We start from the raw sequence: 14,963 nt of genomic DNA, 5'->3' as shown, positions 1-14,963 counted from the left end.
GACACACACACAGCAGCGCCTTACTGAGCAGAACACTACCGATGGCATCCGAGCTGCGACGAACTATGACAGAGACACCGACAGCAGAGCAAAGTGACGCGTCATTTTAGAAATCCAGATTCTGCAAGCTATGGCTCACACAGTCAACCGTGTAACAGCGGGACGGATTCCCAGCTCCCATACCATGGAAACTGGCGGTAACGGAAAATATCTTGGGTGGTCATAAGCCGCGAGCACATGGAAACACCGGCCAAGGGATATTATCAGAGGGAATGGTTGACGCGTCTTAAAGCTATCTGGTTTGAAGTCAACTACATAAGTACTTATCTGAAGATTGTAATAGTCCGGGCCACAGCAACGACAGCAGCTAGGGCTGCTAAAATTCAAGTTCAATGCCCAATAAGACTGAGTTGACTGAGTCATAACTATAAGGCTCCGTTGATCTGCGTGTAGTTATAAAGACATCAATACTTTATAACTACACGTCTTTTTATACTTTATAACTATCAGTCGTCAATAGCCGTTTTCACGACGGCCATCTGGTACACATTTGGTGCACATTTGGTGCAGATTAGGTGCAGATTTGATCAAATTAGGTTCAGTGTGTCTCTTAGTAGATATCAGCTAGGGTTACACTAATTGCGTATATGCCTGCTGTGTCATATTATCAGAGAATATCATCGATTAAAACACTGAAATAAATTCATAAAATAAAGGATATTTGCTGCAAAAGAGATTAGGTGCAGATTTGGTCAAATTAGGCGCACTCGCCGGATAGCCCGTCGTGAAAACGGCTAATGTTGCTGGAAAAAATCTTACACAAAAGGATTATGCACTTTCTTACACAAAACAAAATCCTCAACAGCAGTCAGTTTGGGTTTCAAAAAGGGCTGGCCACTTATATGCCTTTGTTGCTTTTACAAGAGCACATAACCAATGTATTTGAACAAGGGAAAATTGCAATAGCCATCTATTTAGACTTCAAAAAAGCGTTTGATACTGTTGATCCCGACATACTAATAGCTAAATTAAAACTGTATGGTATCCAAGATGTTGCTTTAAAACTTATACATTCTTATCTCACTGGTCGGCAGCAACAAGTATAGTACGATGGAGTAAGTTCAGAATTTATGCCAATCGAAATGGGAGTTCCTCAAGGCTCGGTACTTGGACCGCTTTTGTTTTTACTTTATATTAATGATTTGCCAAATGTCTGTAATAACGCCAAATTTCTTCTGTTTGCTGATGACACAGTTGTGATATTTGATAATACAAATACTGCAAACCTACAAAATGACCTTGACGCACAACTTCCCACCTTATGTGAGTGGTTGAAAGCAAACAAACTCTCATTAAATACAAAGAAATCCGTTTATCAACTTTATAGCAAATCACATACCAATGCCAAAATAAATGTTACTTTGAACAATGATGATATTCCTGCTGAAGAAAAAGTAAAATATCTTGGTGTGATTATTGACCCTCACCTAAATTGGAGTTATCATATAAATCACTTGAGTTCCATCATCAGTCGTAACATTGGCATGCTAAATAGGTCCAAATTTTTCCTTGACACTAATTCACTGAAACTTCTATACAATACACTCATCCTGCCCTATCTCAATTACTGTTGCCTCGTATGGGGATTCACTTTTCCTACCTACTTGAGGAAGATCGAACTCCTGCAAAAAAGAGCTGTGCGCATCGTTGCACAACAACATCGGTTGGCTCACACAGAACATCTCTTTAAAAACCTAAAAATTTTAAAGGTAGACGCCATAGCGAAACAACAGCTGCTTGTGTTCATGCACAAGAAACTCTTGTGTAATTTACCTGAGAAATTTGAAGATCTCTTCATCTTTATAAATTCGCCCAGCATAACAACCAGAAGCAGAAATCACTTTATTGAACCTTTCACTGAAAAACTTTACCGGACTCGTGTAAGTAAGTGGATTGGGCCAAGAATCTGGAATGCTATAATTGCTCCTGATTTTACTCTTGATTCTGCCTGTGAATTGTCCAAAGACAATTTGAAAAAGTTTACAAAGCATTACTTCCTGCATGCACCCCTATAATTGTCATTGATATTATTTGTCTCTACATATAAAAGTTTACTATCCTACAACGTTCGATCAAGATCTTATTATCACTGCCTTAGACCTGTACTTAACCTAGATTGTATGTTACAGTTCTCTATGTACCGTGATGTTACCAATCTCACCCGCAACATGCCGTCTTCTGGTGCCCATTCCACAACAAGCTCTGCTTAGTGGATGAGCACCGGATGACGGCAGACTGACTATGCACGAACCTGACCAGCCCTTGCCTCTGCCCAGCATGAGTATGAGAGTGTCTGTGAGTGGGTGTGGGTGTGGGTGTTGCGTGTTTGTTTGCATGAACTGAGTATGGTCTTGTATGTTTGCATGTTAAACTGCATGCTCCTCTCCCTGCCTTCTTCCTGCATCCGATTCTGTTCTGCATGGTGCTTTATCATACTATGGGGTACTGGTAGTATCGGTATAGCGGACAGTCATTTGCTGGATTTGGCGTGACTACTTCTCTCTTTTGCATGCTAGATAGTAATTTTGCCTTTTGTTTATTTCACCTTCTTAGCAGGGAGTGCCGCGACTAGTACATACTCTTATGTTTTGTCTGGTGTTAACGTAAGGTTCTGTGAGTCGCTGGGACTGCGGTGGGGGCACTCCTGGTCATCTGTTCATGGGTGACGGACTATTTAGGAAAAAAAAATGTAGGCACAGCAGCTAAAATGAATGCTTCGTTTATCGATAATTGATCCATGCTCGTTATTGCTCCATAGAGCTTACCTCTAAACATAATAAAACTGACTGGTGTTACTGACACATACGAGTAGATAGACGATTGAACAGATGAATCGACCGACACAGCCACCGTTTGACACACGAATGGATGATGGAAAAGACTATATGTTTGACAGACGAATGGATGATGGAAAAGACTATCTGTCGGACAGACGAACGGATGATGGAAAAGACTATCTGTTTGACAGACAAACGGATGATGGAAAAGACAGACTATCTGTTTGACAGACGAATGGATGGACTGACTGTTGGGCTATCAGTTGCGTCACACTGCTCCCTGCTCAGTGCCGTACGCTGTCCGGTCCCATGGAGGCACGGGCGGCACACGCAGCGGCTGGCGAACGCGGTACACAGGAGGCACATGAGGCACAATTATGATACACACGACACATATGATGCACAGGTACACACGGCACACACAGCACACACGGCGGCACACACAGCACACACGGCATACACATAGCACACACGCATGGCGGCACGCAGCAGAACCATGTGACGTCACCACAGTGGGCCGTTTTTGCTCGCTGCGGAGACCACTGTTCTGCTTTGGCCGTCCAGTTTTTGTGGGTGGCTCGCAGCCCTGACCCCGAAGACCCGCCGGGTTTCTCGGCCCAGTGTCAGCAGCTGCTCATGGGATGGCCAGAGAGACTGGTCCGTCCGACCGCGCAGCGCGGCCAGGTAACCCCCATAACCAAACACGGTCCACAGAGGGACTGATCAGAGCCGCTGATAAAGCCCCAACTACCCAATGTTTATTGGTCAGGGATACCATAACGATACTCATTTACAATGTCATAACATGAGAGCGACCGCCTCAACGGGCCAGAGGTCACCGTGGATTGGTCGGTCTCCATTGTACGCAGCATAGTTATCTTCAGACGTTGCACGTTCACATTCTTTCACGTAAATGGGCAAACAAACAATGCTGAGACGTGACCTTTGGGGCTGGCCAGTGGCTAGGTTCCCGACATAACAACTTTTTGATACACCACTTTCGTTTCCCACTTTCGTTCGTCTTACTTCTAAAATAGATGCGTGGTTAGCTTTAACGTTTTTTTTTCATCAGGCTGGAGCATTTTGGGGGAAACAAGATGTCCAAGCTGAATTTTCACACATCAATCGATTAGAGCATGGAGCATAGAAAGGGCCTGAAAATCTAGTCGACCTACAATTTTTCCAGCATTGTAGCATGTTGTCAACAAAAGCGACATAAATGAACGCTAATCCGATTGTATTTCGTGTCAATACATTCGTATTATTCCGACAACCGTATTGTGAAATTTGAACTGCCCGCCCCAAATAGAGAGGACTCTCACTCTCGGTCTGGCCTTGACAAAATACGCATAGTAAGTGGTGACGGGGCCATACCGGGTACACGGGTGCAGGGGATGACAGGTCAGCCGCTGCTGCACCCCTGCAGCTGATCTGACGCCCATAAAATATTCATGCAGCGAAATTAGAAAGGCGACTCGCAAGTTAAGCGCTGGCATGTCTGCCAAAGGCGGCCGGCCCACTCCACGAGTGCAGTAAGCTTGCACTCCCCATAAGACGTCCGGTCTGCACTCACTTTCATCTAGCACTGCAGGCGACGTCTGCCACAGACCACAACCCACCCCTTCGGGGGCTGATATAGCGGATGCTGAACCGCCTAACCGGCCTCTAGCCGTCGTTGGGAATAGACCCAGCGACCAACAATGCTCTCGCTAATGCAAATGATGCCAAACTTGGCGGGCGTGATTCCCCGCCTCGTGACCATTATGGATCGAGTTAATTGGTGCCGAAGAACCTCGGCAATTCACAGCACTACCGGGGTTTGATGTATCATAATATGCTCGAATGTTTCTTTGAACTAAAAATGCGTTTTTTTATGCTGAAAATTCCGTCCATTTTGATCTTGCACATTTTTTTTTGCATGGCGCAAGTAAGAGTTACACTAAGGTCGTTATCTCAAGGGGCTCATCAAGAGTGTGGACCTGTGACCCAATCTTATATAGTATGACCCTGTAGCCTGTTTCTCTCCCTTTAGACATACCTAGGGATAACGTTCTCAGCAGGCAGGGCAGGACTCGATCTCTCAGCAGGCAAGGAAGGCTGCGATGCAGGACGGTATACAGCAGGGTAGGGCACAGTTACATTAGGTAGGACAGGTGACGATACCGGCGCAGCTGTCACAGAAGGCTGCGGTCTCGCATATTTACGTCTGGACAACGAGTTGCGGGGAAAAGTGCTGATTTTGTAGCAGTTTTAGGAGCCGGTAATTAGGCTGGATTATTGGGTTAATTTTTCGCTCTGATTCATGTATTTCATAGTGTTTGGCTTTTGAATATTTTAGTTCTTTCAGATAAATATTACTTGCCCTACAACTTTTGTAAAAACGTTTCATTTTTTTATAAGCCGACCGTCAGAGTCCTAAAAATACATCACCACTACAATCATTGTAAACAAACAAATGGAGCACCACTTGGCTCTGTTCCAAGGCCCTTTCAAGTTTATCTAGTGGTTTCCGTACTCTTGTACGTCGTTTTGTTGGATGTTTTGAATCCCTTAAGATCGACTTATATCATATTTAAGAAACATGTTGACTGAAAACAATTCCATGTATCCAGGAGGCTGACAGAGGTCCTGCCGGAGTCCTGAGCAATATCAATATCAATATCAAGTTGAACTTCAACTTGAAGTTATGAAATTTTGGTTGATAAACGCAAGTTGATCGGGCTCACATATCAGCAAGAAAAAGTAAAATTAAAAGAGCTTATTGGCCGAAAACAAGCTATAATATTGCATGAGATCTTGGATCAATACTGAAGAGCACGCTGAGCAGTATTGAGTATCATGCTAGAAAATGTTGACTGATGAGCGCATATTGATGTATTGGTATGAATATTGAATGATAACTTACAACAGCAAGATAGATTAGTGCTAACTATCAAGTGAAAAATCTAGAATGGATGGACTCGGGCAGCTTAACTATGCTTAGAAGTTAGATGCTATGCAGTTGGTAATGTGCATCAGGTACTCAGTGTGGCAAATGAAACATGTGATCATTCCGTTGCTACTGGAGGAGAAAGCTTGGATCACTAAATCCATGTTATGTTGATTTTGATGTTAATCATTAATGTATTGTTTGAAAAAAGGATTTTAGTAAAATTGTCAAGGTGACAATCCATGCAACGATGTGATTGTGTGTGTTCATAGTCATTTGTGATAGTGACTGTTGGTCCAATATACAATGGCAAAGCTCACGGTGCTTCTTTCTGTGGATGGCCAGAAGTGACTCAGAACTTAGAAGTATTAGTTTTCTTCACAAGGCTGGGATAAAAAGTACTGAGGGTAATCTTCCTCCAAGGAACTTTACTTTGACATGGTATTATGAGATGTAAGCACAAGTAGGTAGGTGCTTGATTCCTATAGTCAGTAGTTGCGTAGGTTTAGTTGGGTTAGCTTAGGTTAGGTTTTAATTTGCAAAGTGTCCATAAAAATGTGACCTGAGCAGTGCGCATACCTGACTAGCCTAACAGCTGACCTAACATCAATCATCACACATATTTGCAACCGCCAAGACCTGCATAGCAGTACAGCAGTGCACCCAGTTGTAGGTAGGACTCACCATAACTCAATATTACCTGCTAACCTTCAACTTGCCAACAGTTAGCTCACCTTGCCAAGCTGCATCCAGGGAAACAGTCAACTGAGGAACTGGCTCATTGGGTGGCTGGTGCGAGTCTGTGCATTTAAAGTGTGATGTGCATTCTCTGAAGCTGCTCTGCACTGCTGTATGTCATGTTAGATGCTCAGAAAAATGTGGGAAATGATACCTAACTAAGCTACTTTAGTGCTTTATTAATGCTTGAGACATGAACAAGTACAAATCCTGCAGGACAAAGCCATGAGTTAGGTGCTATGTGAGTATGCTATGTGAATGTGCTGGTTCCCTGTTTGACTGTAGTAAGTATACAAACAAGCACAGGGTCACAGTTATATTCAATCTCCACATAAACATACAGCAAAACGGCCATATAGCCTAACTCCGAACACACCACAGATAACTTAAGCCTTTGCAGGCACAAAATACGCCCGGTTATATATGACAAGATATAACCGGTTTTTCCGCGACACTACGAGCGTCTTCTCTGGGGCGGCCCCGGAGCCGGGCCGGCCTCGGCGAGCAGCGTTCGGCGGCAGGCGGGCGGCCGCCTGCGCCCCCGGGCGGCAAGGCCGCTAAGGCGGCGGCCTCCTCTGATTGGTGGAGCGACTCGTGTCACGTGACGGTGACGGCGCGCCGCGCGGGGTTTGAGTGCATTTGCGCGGTCACTCTGTTCTAAGCCGCCCGGTCTGACGCAAGTCAGCAGTGTTCTCGCTCTGAAATGTTTTGCGTTTACTGCGGTCGTGTTCAGTGGAAACTGGAAGACATCAAGGGGAGTATAAGTTCGGTTTTATATCGTTGTTATATTGATTGACGAGGATGTTTTTCCTTTCGGGTTTTTTATGTTTATTTTTACTGGTTTGTTGTTTGTTAGTTGTTTGTTTTTATTTTCGGCATGAGGTTTGGTTATTTTTGTGCTTATGTTATGCTATCGAGGTAAGAAAGGGGTCGATGAGCAATGGGTCGGCAAATGCCTGGGCCCGTATTCAGGTCGACGGCGTAAGTACATATTTTTGCGTAAGTACAAAATTTGTATTCAGGTTGACATACTTAAGTATTATTTGCGCCGAAGCCATCTACTTACGCCATTTGGTATTCAGGTCGAACAGCGTAAGTAAGTTTGGTATTCTGGTCAAAAACTTAAGTAAAACCTACGCCAGTTGGTATTCAGGTTGACATACTTAAGTTAATGCGTAAGTAAATAATCTACCTACGGTATTTTCCCATTGGCTATGGATGGAAACTCGATTGCTTTATTTGCTATTACCATCGACATTGCTTGAATTCCTTAGTGACAAAGTGACAGAAGTGTTTCATGTTTATTTCGTAGGCCGGACTGAGTGACAAAAGTGTTTCATATTTATTTCGTAGGCCGGACTAACACCATTATGGCTAAATTGTGATAAATGCATTCTCACCAAGCATCCATTCGCAGCTTAAACCGCGCATCGACGGGGGTCTGCGCCAACTTAGAACCGACGAGGGGGGGCGGATGACCGCCCCCTGAAATCTCGAAAACGAAGCAAGATAGTGACAAGTGGTAAACGGTATGGGGTGCGCACGGGCAGGGTCTACAATTTTTACAAAGGTCATTTTCAGGTCAGGTCAAAGATGACGTCACAGAGGTCAAAAAACTCAAAATGGCGGCGCTTGATATGAAGAGATTTTTTTCTCGAATAACTTTCGAAGTGGCCAAGCTAGGAAACCCTCGCCGAAACCCTAGGAAGCCCTAGGAAACCCTAGGGTTTCCTAGAGCGAGGGTTAACCCTAGGAAACCCTAGGGTAACCCTCGCCGTGCTGGTGGTCTGAGTTTTCCGTCTTGTGCTGGGGGGGGGGGAGGCGTTTGTAGGCCCCCGTCTAACTTGGCTCCTGGAAGAGCAGCAAAAATAAGCAAGGAAATACCACTGGCATGTTAAGGTCAGGTCAAAAGTCAGGTCAGCAGAGGTCATCAAATGTCAAATTTCGCCTATTTCAAACAATTTTCGAAAAACTGACGCATAATTCTGGACCACCAATAGAGGAGCTACAGAGCCGCAGGAGCAAAGCTACAGAGCTACAGAGCAAAAAAGAAAGAAAGAAGATGGTTTGCTACCTAGAATATCCCCTCGCATAACTTGTTCAAATTATGATGGAAATGTCTGAAATACAAAGCCCCCGCCGGTTTCTCTGCAATATCTTTTAAACCGCTGGACGTATCAACACAAAACTTTCAGTACATTCGACTGCATTAACCCTTGCCCCGCTGGGGGGGGGGGGGCAATTTGCCACCCTGGTCGCGCAGCGCCGCCAAATTTTCAGTACCCACCCCGGGCATCAATTTGAACTCTTCACACAAAATTTCAAGTCTTAAGTCACTTTAGGTCGGGAGTCATTGAGGTCATATTCGAGCAAAAAATGATCAAAAACATGATATCTTGAAACGCTCACAAAAAAATACAGTTGCCAAGCAATTTCAAAGTTCTTTATATGGTCATGAAGAGAAAAGGCGGCGCTACAAAACTGCCATCTCGGATTTTCAAAATTTTGGGATTTTGATCCCCAAAAATTCAAAAAAATATTTTTTAGAAAAACGCATCCGAATTTCGAAAAAAAAAACGGAATATATGCGATAGTCCCTGCACTCTTCTATATAGGTACATGCCAAATTTTAGATCGATACCTCCTTTTTTGGCCAAGTTATAGCGAAAAACTGTTAAAAAATTGATGACGTCAAATTTTTGAACTCAATTTTTAGCAATTCTAGACCACGTAGCGCAAAAAAGACCACCATTGCACCAGGGTTGTATACCAATCAAGTCGATTGAATTGATTGATTTGTTTCAACGCGTATTTTGAGTTGATTGGATTGAGTCGATTGACTTTTCGAGATGACTGGTTGACTGACTCGTTTGACTTTAGCGACTGGTTGACTGATTTGATTCCCGAAAATTAGAGTGACTCGTATGATTGAGTCGATTGAATGGAAAGTTCAAATAAGTTTTAGTTGATGAAAAATAATGACACCAACTGATGACATCAAAGATCACAAAACTACACTGAAAACTGCTTGTCAATTGTCATCACAACTGCAATATGGGGTAGATGGCCAAATAAAGAACAGGGCCTAAACATGAACAGCCAACTTTGACTTTCAACTGCAATAACTCATAACTTGAACTGCTCCAATCCTGGTGATAGAACCTGGCGATGCACCTACCTACCTTTCTGCACTCAGCAGGAAACGTTTTTTTTTTTTAATCCAGATGATAAAGTGCAAGGCCCTATATACTAATTGTTCCCGCCCCAGCGGCTAACCGCATCAAGATATACGGATTTGTTTTTGACTGGCATTTGTCTTTCAGGTGTCGCATATGTGTGCCTTGCCTCTGATAGCTGACTACTGTGCTTGGTAGCCACATTGACTGCACGCACGACCACTCACAATCCCGGACGAAGTGAGTCTCACTTATATCTCTTCGATAGGCACTACTGGCACTGGTTAGACAGCGCGATACTGTGTGATTGGATTATTTAATCAGCCAGTCTGGTATATTTAAACGAGCGGTGCTTAGAGTTTGAGTTCAGTTTCTTAGTAACCAACATGATCTGTTCGCTCGTTCATGTGCTACCCCCTACTGCGGCGATTGGTTATGTGCCGGATGTATTACACCTTTCGTCCGTTGTCCCCACAGTTATAACGGTCATCACGGTCTGCGACTACTGTGGGCCCACCGACTACAAGCCCTGATCACAATAAATCTTGTAGAACTCTGCCCTGGTAGTTTTTTCCTGTTGGCCGGATCACTAATAAAGTGTGATTAATTAATAATTCACATCTCCACATCTCCTCAGAAACAACCCACTGAACTCTATAAATATCTGAAACCCCTACAAAAATAACTGAAACAAAAGCGCCGTTTTCGTCTCGCTAATTACGTTTACGTATACCAATTAATAGCTAATTTGCTGCATTGTTTAAATTGCAGCAGAACGTTTGTTGATCCTTTTCTCCTGAGAGCCTAAGCATAACATATTTAATATATTTCATTTTCCTTAAAATATTTTACCGAATATTATTAAGTGGTTTTATTTCAAATGAAATAATAATTAAAACGAAATTGGTGTTGTACAACCGATTTATTTTATGATGATCTACCATAGTACATGATAATCAATGACGTCATCTTACAAAAAAATCAAAACACGTAGAATAAGGATTTATAAAAGCTTAGCATACTTATTGGCAAAACGTTTTCTTTTATTCACAGTCGCACCGTGCCGTTTTCGCGTTTTAATTTTCTTTGTTCCTACTTCCTTTGTCCTTATCTTATCCTGTGGTTCCAGAGTCCCTGTCCTCTCCATTTCCTTTTAAATACTCATCCTTATCCCCCAGTCCTAATAGTTTCAAATTGTATTGCAATTAAATGTTTTGAATTTTTCACATAGGTACCTACCTAACATTGACATGCCACGTCCAGAGTCGTGGACCGCTAAATACTTCAAATCTCTTCCTTCCCAATCTGACAACATCCCACGCCTCAAATGCACATTGTGTGGAAAGATTTTTCAGGCTGCCCGTCAGACTCTGTCTAACTGAAACTGTCACATGCAGGTAAGATATTTATTTCTATTTCCCTATGGTTAATATGTTATTGATGCATATTATCCATTAAAATAGACGTGGTGTAGGGTAAATTGTCCAAATCACGAACACTGCCAAAATCCGAGCAGCCAACTTTCAACCGGAATATCTGATATTTAGTGTAAATGGAGTTGGAATATGGCCAAAATTAAATTGACAACCTTTAGGTGAAAGGTGGTGATTTGGGGGCGAGTCAACTACTGGGTTATTTTGCACCCATTAAATGAAACTTCTGCTCCAATTCTACCCATTGAACCTCAATATCATGATCCACCTGTCCATCACTAGGTATCCATCCTTATTACATAGAAACTTTGAATGGCATGGGAATTTATAATTTTAAATGACAATATTTTTATGTTTCTTCTGTGGGTAGGTAGGAAGGTAGGTAGGTACCGGGTGTTCATTAATGAATGGAATAAAGTAGCTACGTCGCGTGATAACAATAAATCACGTACGCGCATTTTTTGCCTTGTAAATATGAAGCATAGGCCTTATCATTTTTTAATACATTATAACTTAAATCACGGCGTCATCCAATCGCTTGTGAATGGCTCTGGTTTCGAAGAGCCCAAATCGGCACTTCAAGACAAACTCGCCGTTCAATTATGAACAAGCGGGTTGGGTTGTGGGGAAGTGTGCCGGGTTGGAAAGTCTTACCGTGGTTAGGCGGGCTTTCCGCCTTAAGTTCTCTACGAGAAAACCAGCAGCAATACCACATCTGAATGCTTTTCAGCGTTTGGTGGAAGGATTTAGGATGGTTGCAGCGACACGGCCATGTGTGCGCTCCGGGCGCCAGCCGATGACCCCTGGTGAAATGGAACAGGTCAAGGATTTCTTCCGGAAAAATGCCACAGCTCATGCTCGGCAGGCGTGTGAAGAGTTTAAAATGTCCATTGGAAAGGTATTGAAGATCCTAATTCTGCCATGGCCTCCCTCGATCGAAGTTTAGCGATCTCGCGCGGAAGTGCCATCTGCACTGGCCCGCATACAGTCCCGACCTGTCCTGCCTGGATTTCTCGTTCTGGACCCAAGCTTTGGATCGCGTGATGGAATCGGAGCCGGAAACAATCAAAGAACTGAAGAAGGTCGTGGAGGACTTCGCCAGAACATAAGCGAGGAGCAGATGAGGAAGATGGCCCGGCACACACAACGCCGGGCAGAGCCGTGCGTGGCCGAGCGAAGGTGTTACTTTGAGCACTTCCTGTAGGAGACACAAGTGGCAAGCGGTGATCGCGATGATGTAATCATAAATGATAAGCCCTCCTGAAAATGCATTGTGTGATTTGATAACGTGAGATGAATATATATCTTTCTGGTGCCTACCTACTTTATTCCATTCATTAATGAACACCCGGTAGGTACACCAGACTGCTATGGACACTTTTCCAAGTTGGTGGGGCAAAAAACCTAATGTATGTGTTGGTTTGAGTCGTTTGATTGAGTTGATTGATTCCTTTCATTGTCGCGTTTGAGTCGATTGAATCAATTCCCGAAAACTGCTCTGACTTGATTGATTTGATTGGTTTCCCAAATTTGTCGTGATTGAATTGATTGCTATTGATTGAGTCGTATACAACCCTGCATTGCACTCCCAGTGACAAGCTGCATCGAATCGATACCCATTTTATGCAAAAATATCGACTTTGAAATTTGACCTTATTTGACCTGACCTTGCCCTGACCTTCACCAGAACATAATCTAAATTAACCCAAAAGGCTGCCTGACCCACATAATCGCATTTGACATATAAAATGGACCATAAAACATGCATCACATGATAATTTCATATTGTGACCCTCAGTGACCTGACCTCTGTGACCTGACCTGGTATCAGTGGCCTCAAATAGCAAAATATGTGTTTGACGAAAATTTTTCCATCGATGATCTTCAATGAAATGCATTTTACTCGATTTTACAACGCATTTCTTGAAATGCCTGTACTGTAAACGGTGAAAATTCGACATTTGACCTGACCTGTGACGTCATCGGTTTGACCTAGGTCAATGAAATTGCGTCACAAGATAGGCCCCTGTTGGGGCTATCCAACACCGTTTGCCGCTTGTCGCTATGTCGCGTGGTTCTCAAGATCTTAGGGGGGCAAATTGCCCCCCCCCCAGCAGGGCGCGTGGCTCGGCAGACCCCAACGGGGCGCCGGTTAATTTGACACCGGCTCGTGTCTCAACAAATGAATTTCCTAGCCACCATACGTCGGCCGGAAAAGACGTCATAATATGTGTATATATTTTTTATATATTTAATATATATATATTTCTTTTAATATGTGTATATTTTTAAAGATATTTTTTTAAGATTTTAAGATAAAAACGAGTGAAATTTTATTAAGTAATATGTAACTAATTAGCTACGAAGCTACGTCATCAAACATGCATGCATGAATGCATGCACATACATTCCTAAATGCGTGATTCAAGCTTCCATTCTATTCAAAAAATGACTTACGTGTCCTCCGGAGCACACGTAACTTCACAATGATAAACAAATGGACATACTTACGCCAATCGTAAGTACATTTGACATGAATGCCAAATATACGCCTCACTTACGTGCGCCGTTCGACCTGAATACCAAAATGCAAGATTTACGTAAGTTGTCTGGAATTGAACAATTTTTACTTAAGTATGTACTTACGCCAAAATGATACTTAGGCCGTCAACCTGAATACAAAAACTACTTACGCATTTGCGCAACTTAAGTAAAACTTAAGTTGCGCCGTCGACCTGAATACGGGCCCTGGTATTATAGGTTCTTTGAAGGTTGGATAAAAGAATGAAACATGGACTGCTAATTTGCTTGGTAGTGTTTTTCAGATTTTGGGAGATTGGGTGTAGGTTCTTGCTATGTGTAACATAGCTGAAACTGTTTTTTTTTTCTTCCCTGGAACGGAACGCCGGACTTTGCCATCCTACACTCAGTGTGAGTGAAATCAGCTCATGCTTCTCGGTGTAGCAGCTCGGAGTGCACGGCCTGGCCGGCGTGGGGTTTTTGGTGGCCACGTGGTGTTGGCCGGTGGTTGGAGTTGGCAGAATTGCCGTTTTGTGGTGCCTGGTGTTGGTTGAACTGTGGTTCCCATACAGGTGAACGGTTACTGGCGTAAGGTGTGCCAGGTGGGTGTACCCCGTGGAGGTACGCCCAGGTGGGCCAGGTGGGCCTGGCCGGCGTAGGGTTTGGTGGCCACGTGGTGTTGGCCGGTGGTTGTGCAGAGAGTTGGTAGAATTGCCGTTTGGTGGTGCCTGGTATTGGTTGAACTGTGGTTCCCATACAGGTGAACGGTTACTGGCGTAAGGTGTGCCAGGTGGGCGTACCCCGTGGAGAATGAGCTGCTGGTGATGTTGGCTCTGTCCGAGCGTGTCCGAGCGGGGTTTTCATTAGTGGGTTAGGGATTGTTGATAATAAGGGTACCAACTACCAGGTGAGACTTGAGAGGGTAAATGGAGTTCATGCTAATGATACCCAATGCAATGGTATTGGTCTAAAATGGTATTGTTACCTGGTTAGGTTGGAGTGAAAGGTTAAGTGGGTGATATAGGTACGGAGGTGCAGAGGTGATAGTGGAAACCACTTGTGTGGTAAGTCTCGGGAGTCGGGACTAGGATATTTTAGATTAGATGGGAAATTATGTTAGGTAGTTTGGATGCACTGGCGATAATATAGTAAGTTACAGGATAGTACCCAAAGGAAGTTTTCACCCTCATATTTAAAGACTGCATTAGGTATGCCATTTTCTATAACGATGCAGTTTTATGGTAGCCCGTGATTGTTTTGCTCTCACTCTACATTGAGGTGCGAGTTAACTGTTTTCATTTTTTTTTATGGTAGTGGCGTTTGTGAATCG

At 43.5% G+C, this 14,963-nt stretch overlaps 1 protein-coding gene and 1 long non-coding RNA gene across 2 annotated transcripts in view; one reads left to right on the top strand and one right to left on the bottom strand.

Annotated features, from left to right (window-relative positions):
* LOC122364161 overlaps positions 1 to 14,963 on the bottom strand; it is a 50,765-nt gene that overhangs the window by 22,132 nt on the left and 13,670 nt on the right. The gene's annotated exons all lie outside the window — the stretch shown is intronic.
* Positions 9,761 to 10,238, top strand: LOC122364169. Its single transcript, XR_006253498.1, has 2 exons — positions 9,761 to 9,920; positions 10,158 to 10,238. It is a non-coding gene; the product is annotated as an uncharacterized LOC122364169 (long non-coding RNA).

Source organism: Amphibalanus amphitrite, unplaced genomic scaffold (assembly GCF_019059575.1).
Source record: "Amphibalanus amphitrite isolate SeventyFive unplaced genomic scaffold, NRLGWU_Aamphi_draft 000027F_arrow, whole genome shotgun sequence".
NCBI lineage: Eukaryota > Metazoa > Arthropoda > Thecostraca > Balanomorpha > Balanidae > Amphibalanus > Amphibalanus amphitrite.
Note: the sequence above shows the minus strand (reverse complement) of the source record. Positions and strands in the feature narration are given on the sequence as shown.